Raw genomic sequence first — 10,255 nt, 5'->3', positions numbered from 1 at the left:
GGACTAGAGGAATATGTGGCTTTTTTTTTTTTGCAATCTACCACACCTCTGAAGAAGCAGAGAAAAGAGAACCTGGCATTGAAAAATCAGCCTAAAATATTATCTTGGCCTCTCTCCATGTATGGCAACCCCATGCACACAGGTGGTCCAGAAAACTCCAACTTCTTCAGTGATGAAATGAGAAAAAGAACAAGAAAATTCTAAGTAGATGAACCACACTCAACAGAAACGTTGCTAAGGAGCAGATGAAAATTCTAACCAAAAATTTTATCATTAATTTTTTTTAATTACCTTGATGAGGATATTGTCTTTGGAAGCTTAAGCAGAAAAACAAGAACTCAGAGAGGTGAGAGTTAGATGACAGTAGATGAAACAAGCTGGCAGAACTCAGGAAAGAAGTTGAAGAAAATAACAGAACTTATCAAAGGAAGGAGAACGAAATTGGGAAGAGAAAAGAGATGACTCAGAAAACAAGAGTGAGGTCATAGAGCTTAGAAATGAGAAAGTGAAAGTTCAAAAGCATGACGTGACACCTTTATTTTCAAAATAGCATTGTTTACAATATGCCAGAAACTGGGTCACTTATTCACTTTTCCTTCTGAGTTACACACCAAAAATCATAAAGTGACTTATAAATTAAAATGCTATTTTAATGACCTCTCTGCGGAATCTCAATTATTCTTTTATTTGTATTGAACAAAAATTGGAGACCACCTGACCTGCAAAAGGATTTGTTAGTGAGTTATCAGAGCCATTAACTTTCTCAGTTTGGGGAATTTTATCAAAAAGGCTTAGAATTATCGAACGACTGTTAAATGCATTACTTTTTTACTTACAGATACCCTGTTTAACCCTATATACTTACAAAGAGTTGTTAGAAATATTATTAATTTAAGTATATCTTTGCCAATATAACATTTTTGAAGAAATCTTTTTGTCTTAACATGTGCCTTTAATATATTTTTACCAAAACCTTGCAGCTATAAATGTAATTCACTCAATTTAGGGAAAAATTGCCATTTAATCCAATTAACAAAGTTAGTCTGCATTTTCAAACTTACTGTCCAAATCAGATTTCCTTCTGCCATTAAAAGTCCAACTTGAGTTTTCAACTCAAATAAATATGTTAATATATGTCTCCATGACAACCATCACATGACTGAATTCTAATTCTAAGGTAGATAAATAGATAAGGAACGGAGGCTTACCATATGCCCTGCCTGGATACAGTGAGGTGCTGCTGCCTTCCGTGTTGCTTTGCGCTCACTGAAGACTCCCGGAGGAGTGATGCTTCTTTAACAGTAATTAGGGTATGAACAAGGTAGGTCCTTAAGTAAAAATGTTTTGCTCCCTTTTCATTCTAAATACATTTGAACTGTAGAATATACTAACTAACATAAACCTCAAAACCCTACTTTTAAATAAAACATGTACAAGACAGGAAGAGAACAAAGCTTTACTGTAGTTCTTTGATTGCAGGATGTAGAGACACCAGTTGTTTACATTGTCTCTTTGTTTGATAGCCTGGTGATTTTTACTTCCCAGAGAACTGCACTAGACAAGATTAGTGAGAGGTATGTATGCTGCTTCTGTAAAATGGGAAAAGGGGGATTGTGAAGGGGTAGGGGTGAAGAACAGAAAACAGGCCAATGTGATATCTTAGCTAGAGACATTCCCAGAAAGGTCAGTATTAGGAAGGATGAAAGTTGGTGATCTGGAAATTAATTACCTTAAAACTTGCCATGCCCACATATCTCTTGGAAAGTCTTCATGTAGTATCAAATGCACCTCAATTTCAAGACGACTACTATGGAAGACAGGCAGAACAGATCCATTGTATGTATTATCGTAGACCCATCGTATGTATAATTACAATATGTGTAAATGTATAACAAGAAACCCAAAATAATGAAATAAAACCAATGTTTACAGATTAAAATTTTCTGAAACAAAAGACAACTTGAATTCAAATACTGAAAGAGCACACTTTGTACTGGGCCTAGGAAAGTTGCTGGACTTCAGAGATAAAGATTCCTTTGGGGATCCAGGCAGATAGATCAAGTTATTTTTAAGGGGAAAAATTATTTTCACTTCAGATTTCATTCAATTCAAGAAAATGGAGAATACTTACAAGATTTTCAAGGAAAGAATAGGTATCACGAATTTTTATATTCATGTATAAGCAACAGGTAAGTAGTTTTGAATTTAAAAGAACTCAAAGATTATTCGTTTGAGCCTTTTTTGAGTCAACACTAGAGGACAGACGTTTTTACCTGGCTTTGAAGGTAAAGATGTACTTGGAGCTGCCAAAACTGGAACCGAAAAGACTTTGACTTCCCTTGTTCCAGTACTAGAAGCGTTATATCATCCAGAATAGACCTTAACAGACGGACCATGCGTTCTGATAACGCCACCTGCGAGAACTGGCCCATCTCTCAAACCTTTGAAGTTCTTCAAAAAGTGGGAAAGAATCATGACTTTTCAGTTTCATGGATGGAAAGGATCTGAAACAGAATTAGTTCATAATGAAGCAGATAGACTCTTGGGCATGAGTTTTGGTGATACCATGAATGCTATTATAAAAATCTTAAATATCAACTTTGTTTTTTTCTAGGCAACACAAAATCTGTAAAAGACCTTGCATACTTGAGTTTGAAAAACTCTGAATATGTTCGGGAGGGTGAGAAGGTGAAATATAGAACCTCTGCCACTTTTGAAGGAAACTATATAGTTTGTGAGCTGTAGCAAAAAATAAGTGCTGTTTTTTTTTTTTTTTTTGTTTTTGTTTTTTTGTTTTGAGAAGCTGTCAGAAAAAGATTATTGTATTTTTCTCCAGTTGTGAGGAGGTTCAGTATCTAAACTGAGTTTTCTACCAGATACACGCCAATATGTCTATCTTTGACCTCTATGTATGGTTGACAGAAGCAGATGAGAAAAATGGAAGTTTATCTGCAAGAGAACTGCACTGCAGTGCTCTTTGCTACTGAGATTGCAGCCCGGGGCCTGGACTTCCAGGCCATGAATTGGATTCTTCAGCTTGATTGCCCAGAGAATGCCAACACGTATATTCACAGAGCAGGTAGAACTGCCAAGTGGATGACAAAGCTTTATTAATTTTCCTTCCTTCATAAGAAAAAATAATGGTACAGCAACTTCTCCAGAAGGAAGTGTCTTTGAAGAAAATCAGAGTCAACCCAGAAAAATTTACAGACATCCAGAGAAAACTGGAATCCTTCTTAGCTCAAAGTCAACATTTGAAAGAAAGAGCTCGAAGGTATTTCATTTCTTACATATGTTAGTGTCTGTGATGAAGGAAGAAGAAGTATTTGATTTGAACAAGTTACCTCTACTTGAATATGTCCTATCTTTTGGGCTTGCTATGACAGCATGGATAAGATTTCTTCAGAAACTGTAGAACAAACTGACCAAAGGATTGTTAATGAGCCTAGGGCTCCCTCCTTCACCAGTGACAAAGTGGAAGAGTTTAGAGCCTGTTTCAATGAAAAAAAAAAAAGTCCATCCTTCTCTATGGTGGTAAAAGACCAGAAGAAGGACAGAAAGAGTCCAGACTAACCAACGGTGTTAGTAATGAAGAGGAGGAAGAGAGGCAGATGAGGAGGAAGATGGAAAAGAAAGCAGTAAAAGCAAAGAGATCTCAAACTCAATCTGCTTATTATACTGATACCAAAAAACCAAACCCGTTGTTGTGGAGTGGATTCCAACTCATACTGACCCTATAATGCAGAGTAGAAGTGCCCTATAGGATTTCCAAGGAGCAGCTGGTGGATTCGAACTGCCAACCTTTTGGTTAGTAGCTGAGCTCTTAACCTTTGCACCACTAGGGCTCCTATTATACTGATGAGACACAGAAAAATCAAAGAAGTTCCTTTTATAATTCATGAACAGAGATGAGGTGGATGAAGGTGGCCCTGGTGCTGATTTTTTTAAGGTAGAGTGGAACAGTATGTTTGCGTTGGACCTTAAAGAGAATGCATTGTATATAATAAAGAACTGTCTGAATCCAGCGACAAGAAAAAGAAGTGATCAAACTCACAGAAACAGAAAAGAACTGAAAAATTTTAAGTGAATAAGAAAATAACATTTACTGATGAAGGGAAATTGGTTCAGCAGGGGCCACCAATGCAGAAGTCTTTCATGAAGCATATTAAGGAATAGGATCATACTGGTATCAATCTTGATAAAGCCAGACAAAGGCTTCAGGAAGAGGACAAATTTGACAAAGAACAGTATAGGAAGAAAATTAAAGCAAGTCATATGAAGAAAAGACTGACAAATGGGAAGCCAGAAGAGAAGCCAGCAAGAGTAAAGCAAAGTCCAAAGATGAAGAAGAAGCCTTTTTGGATTGGAGAGGTGATAAAAAATTTGATCTGATCACACTCCCAGATCCTGATGAATAGAGAAGCTCTGAAGAATCAGACAGTAAAGGTCTGGAAAATAAAATTAGTGATACCAAGAAGAATCAGGGAATGAGGAAAAGGAGAAACAGTTTGAAGTGGAAGATGTGGAACCAAGAAGTCGTAATAGAAAGAAGACTAAGTGGGAAGCCTTAGAACTTTTGAATACGGCCTGTCTTTAGAAGAGGGCAAAGAGGTTGTGTTACATCTGCTCAGAAGTCAAAGCTAAATACTTCTTGCGCTACTCTTCTCCTTGAAACCCCTGGTCGCTATTATGTGGGCCAGAAGTGAAAAAACAGCTGGCTTTGGAGCAGTTAAGTAGCATGAATCCCATATCTAAAGGATCAGTGCAACTTCAGGCAGAAGTAATCATATATCTAAACTCCTTTCACAGGATGTGCTTGCCCCATCACAGAATGTGCTTAAAATGAGGATGGATTATAGAGTGTCCTGATCCCATTTTCCAGCATGTGTGCTATTAGACTTTATTCATTCTTTTATTTTACTGTCAAGCTATATAGTCCTTGTTCCGTTTTTAGCAATTCTTGTCCTATTTACTGTACAGAATGTACTATGTACTACTAAACCAAATTTATCACAGTATTGATGTATGTGGTATTTCCAAAGAGAGGTAAATAATGAGTAGTTCTGAATTGAGATGATCACTAATAAGCCTATTTCCCATTCTATAATGAGGTAAAACCATTTAGGAATAAAGTTAACAAAAGACATGCAAAACTTCTACATTGAAAACAACAAAATGCAAAATGTTACTGGAAAATTTTTAAAGAAGACCTAAATGAATGGAGATACCGTCTTCATGGATTGGAAGACTTAGATGACAGTTTTCCTCAAATTGATCTGTAGATTCAACATACTCCCTATATAATCCCAGCAGGATTTTTTTTTTTTTAAATGGACAAGCTGGCTCAAAGTTTGTAAAGGAATGGAATATCCAAAACAACCTGGGGGGAAAAAAAACCATAGCTGAAAGACTTAAACTGCCTGACTTCAAAACATAACCGTAAAGTTACAATAACCAAGACAGTGTGGTACTGCCACAAGGATCAACAAATAGATCAACAGTACTGATTAGAGAGGCCAGAGTAGACCTACGTTTATATGGTTACTTGATTTCCAACCAAGGCAGCAAAGCGACCCAATGGGGAAAAGAGAGTTTTTCAATAAATGGATGGTGCTGGAACAATGAATCTTCATATGGAAAAAAATTAATCTCAATTCCTACCTTGCACAATGCATAAAAATTAATTTGAGATGGTTCATATTACTAAATGTAAAAGCTAAAACCATAAAGCTTTCAGAAGAAAACATGGGAGAATATCTTCATGACTTGGGGGTAGGCAGAGATTTCTTAAGACACTGAAAGCAATAACCATAAGAAAAGCAAGTTGGTAAATTAGACTTTATCAAAATTAAAAAGTTGTGCTCATCAAATGACACCATTAAGAAAACAATAAGACAAGCTACAGACTAGGAAGAAATATTTGCAAAACACATTTGTAAAAGTACTATATAGATAAAGAATTTATATGTTGTTGTTGCTAGGTGCTGTCTATGAGTCTACGAGTCGGTTTCGATTCATAGAAACCTTATGTACAACAAAACGAAAGCTGCCCGTCCTGCGCTGTCCTCACAATCGTGGGTGTGTTCAAACCCATTGTTGGAACCACTGTGTCAGTCCATCTTGTAGCGGGTCTTCCTCTTTTTTGCTGGCCCTCTACTTTAACAAGCATGATATCCTCCATGCACTGATCCTCCCGATAGCATCTTCAAAATACGCGAGATGAAGTCTTGCCATCCTTGCTTCTAAGAAGCATTCTGGCAGTACTTTTTCCAAGACAGATCTGTTCATTCTTCTGGCAGACCATGCTGTATTCAGTATTCTTCACCAACACCATAATTCAGAGGCATTAATTCTTCAGTCTTCCTTATTCGTTGTAATGCCATAAAAAAAGATAGAAAAGCAGGGAGGAGACAAATGATTTGAAAAGACACTTTACAACACAGACACTCCACAACAGACGATACTCAAATGGCCAATAAGACGTGCTTAGCATCATTAGCTGTCACAGGAGTGCAGATGAAACCTGTGATGAGATACCACCACATATCCATCAGAATGGCTAAAATTAAATGGACTGATAACACCAAGTGTTGGTGAGGATGTTTAGCAACTGGAACTCTTATACACTGTGTGGGAATGTTAAATGGTATAGCTACTTTGGAAAAAAACGTGTAGAAGTTTCTTACCAAGTCTAGCAATTCTAGTCTTAGATATTTACCCAGGAGAAATGAAAACATATGTCCATAAAAAATGTACAAGAAGTGCAGAGTGCAGGTAGTCCCCAGTTTACAATATATTCGAATTATGACGAACCACACTGACGAACTGCACTTACAGTCATCTTTTTTGGGGGGTGGGTACTACATACAGTGTTGTAGAGCATAATTTATTGATGTTATTCTCAGATATTCACTCTCAGATGTTTATATGTAATGTTTCCAACCCCCAAAGACAAAGATCGGATTTATAAAGATACTGATAATAAAAGGCAATAATAATGAAAAAATTTTTAAAAAGAGGTATTCGATTTATGACAGCCGTTGGAATTGAACCTCATTTTCAACTGAGGACTACCTGTATATGACATAGTAACTTTATCACAGTAGCAGAAAACTGGAAACAGCCCAGGTGTCCATCAGCAAGAGAATGGATAAACAGACTGTGGTATATCCATAAAATGGAATACCATTCGCCAGCAAAAAGGAACGAATTACTGATACCTGCTACAACATGAATGAATCTCGTATTAACTGAAAGAACTCATACAAGAGTACGTACAGTATTATTCCATTTTTATGAAGTTCTACAGCAAATAAAATTTATCTTTGAGGGAAAAGAATCAGACCAGTAGTTATTTCTGGGAGGTGGAACAAGGATTGATGGGGAATGGTCATGTGGGAACTTTCTTTGGGGTGATGGTAGTGGTTTGTGTTACATAGGTATAAAAACTAAGGAATGGTACAGTTAATATTTGTGCATTTTATTGTATGTACGTTTTACCTCAAAGAAAAAAAAGCTGTAAAAAATACCACAGATTGGCAAAAGTGTTGACAAGGAAGTGGAGCATCCTGAGCTCTCTTATTCTGCTAGTTGTAGTGTAAATTGGGTCAACCATATAAAACAGTTTGTCCCTAATATCTAATAAATTGTGCATATACCAACCCAGCAAGTCCACCCTGAGGCATAGAAACTCTTACAAATGGACACTGAGAACCATATATGAATATGTTCCAGACAACTGGAAATGACTCGGATATCCATCAGTAAGAGAAGGAATAAATTGTAGCAGATTCAAACAGCAGATTATAATCCTATACATGTCATCATGGATGAAATCTCATGAATATAATGTTGAATGATAAAACCGCCTGTCATAAGAATACTTCAGTATGATTCCAGCCAATATAATTCTATCCAATATCTTGCAAAATGAAATAATATGTTGAGTAGGGATATGTATGGTAACATTATAAAGGAAATCAAGGAAAAAAATTCAGGATAGTCAAGAAGAAGGAGGATGGGAAGGAGGAGGACCCTAAAGGGGACTTCAAAGTTACTAGTAATGTTCAGTTCCTTAAACTGGCTAGTGGTAAAACAGGTGTTCATTTTATTCTTTTTCTTTATAACTTACACATACGTTAAAAGTTTTGTTTGGTGTGTGTGCCTTTAATAACAATTCCTTAAGAAACAAAATGTACATTTTAAAATTAAATAATCTTTAAGCATACTTCATTAGCAACAGTATGAGATGGAAGATGGAAGATGTAAGAAGTAGACTTTCCATTATGATTAGTTTAGTCATTCCATTTCATTCAAATGTTTATCAAATGCCTGTACACAGCCAGATACGGACTTGGCACTGGTTAACTCTTATTGGGAGGGTACGGTTTTGGTGGTTTTATCTTAAAAACTGAATGAGAAAAATGACTAAAATCTAAAATTATTATACTCTGAAAAATAGATGCAATATAATTCTTCTGAGGATATTTCTCAGAATTTGTGCCAGTATTGCTTCAAGACGGGAAGGAAAATTATGGATTTTCATTTACGTGAAAGATACATAAAACCACTGTGAAAGACAAAAGTCATGTTTTTGACCCTTAGAATGAGTCTAAATATAATGGGCCAGACAGCTGACATAGGTAGAGTTTTGACCTCCCTCCCCTAACGCTAGCCCAGCTGACTTCTGAAGTACACATGTATGAATCGAAAGGTCAGTTCACTGACCAGTCACCGGTCATTGAATTTACCTTACAACCAGGTCATGGAAAATGTCTCCCATAATTTAACTGTGATCAAAGTTCTCAGAATGCTGTGGCTAACACCTAGATCTTACTGTTCTTGGATCTTAAACATTTTCAAGGTATTAATAGTGTTTTTATCTCGATGTTTTCTGCAAAGTTTGTGAATATTTTTCATTAATCAAGTTGCCAGAAAATAAAGCTTGAACTCCATAGCTCTAACATGGTATTAAATTTTTCATTTAAAATTAAAAGGGCTCACCCCAACCCTTTATTCTTTAAAAGTACTCAAACATTCCTTTGGATTCCAAATAATAGATTCATAGTGCTTGATAACCAGCAGGATGAGAGTCTAGTTGCTTATATGAAGTACTTAAATACACGCAATTGCAATTCCAAAGGCTTATTGCTTCATTTATCACAGGAAGTGCCAGAGTTCTGCAGTATTTTGTAAGAAAAGCTACTCAACTTATATGAATTCTCCCAGGAATGACCAAGAATATTATGCCAATTTAATCCTAAGTATTGAAGGTAGGGTTCTAAATGACATTTAATAGTATGATTTATTTTCTGTCTTAAATTTTATAGGGCACAAAACAAGATCCTATCCTCTCATATTGCTTTTTATTTTTAAAGAGTCTGAGTGATGATAAAAATCGAAGCTTAAGAACTGTCAGCTGATTTATGATATTTCATTTAGTTTTCAAAGGATTGAAGTTTCCCCAGTAAGCCTATTAGAATTGTAGGTTTAAGGTTCCTAGATTTTAAAATAGGCCAGCTGCATAAACAAGTGTATGAGCTTTGTAATTTAATTCTATGTGATTTTTTTTTTTTTTTAATACTTCAAAGTACAAAAGGAGGTAGTTTTTCTTAGGTCATACATAGATGTTTATGTCATTATGATCTCAGACTTTTAAGTACATTTCAGGATCTACTTTTTAAAATATTAATACTTTTATCATGTTTATTACAACCTCAAGTTCACTTTCTGTCCACCTAAATCTTCTTTTCTTTTATGAACTGACATCAACGAAGGTGGGATGTAAAGAAACTGGAAGAAAATTGCTTTTAAAAAACTGGAATTCTTTAGTCAGGGATGGGTAATTGGCTAACTGTCTTTGAGAATGTGGTAAAAGCACTTCACAGTATTTTTAATGAAACTTTTTAATTTGAGATAATTGTAGATTCACTTGTAGTTATAAGAAATAATACACATTCTGTATAGTCTTCACAGTTTCCCCCAATGGTAACATCTTGCAGAGCTGTAGTACAGCATCGTACCAGGATGTTAGCATTGATACAAGCCACCGGTCTTACTCAGATTTCCCCAGTTTTGCCTGGACTCACTTGTGTATATGTGTGTATTTAGTTGTATGCAATTTTTATCACACACATAGCTTCTCTATCCATAGTCAAGATATAGAACAGTTCCATCACAAGATCCCTCATGTTGTCCTTTTATAATCTCACTCACCTTCTCCCCCATACCTGCCCCCATCCCCTGCCAACCATTA

General features: G+C 35.9%; 2 pseudogenes; both read left to right on the top strand.

The window, feature by feature from the left end:
- The first annotated feature begins 1,312 nt into the window (after nt 1-1,312).
- On the top strand, nt 1,313-7,671 carry LOC111822331 (probable ATP-dependent RNA helicase DDX10 pseudogene; annotated as a pseudogene).
- Nucleotides 3,893-9,714, top strand: LOC101349057 (probable ATP-dependent RNA helicase DDX10 pseudogene; annotated as a pseudogene).
- The last annotated feature ends 541 nt before the right edge of the window (nt 9,715-10,255 follow it).

The sequence above is a fragment of the Trichechus manatus genome, unplaced genomic scaffold (genome assembly GCF_000243295.1).
Source record: "Trichechus manatus latirostris isolate Lorelei unplaced genomic scaffold, TriManLat1.0 scaffold00160, whole genome shotgun sequence".
NCBI classification, from domain to species: Eukaryota; Metazoa; Chordata; class Mammalia; order Sirenia; family Trichechidae; genus Trichechus; species Trichechus manatus.
Note: the sequence above shows the minus strand (reverse complement) of the source record. Positions and strands in the feature narration are given on the sequence as shown.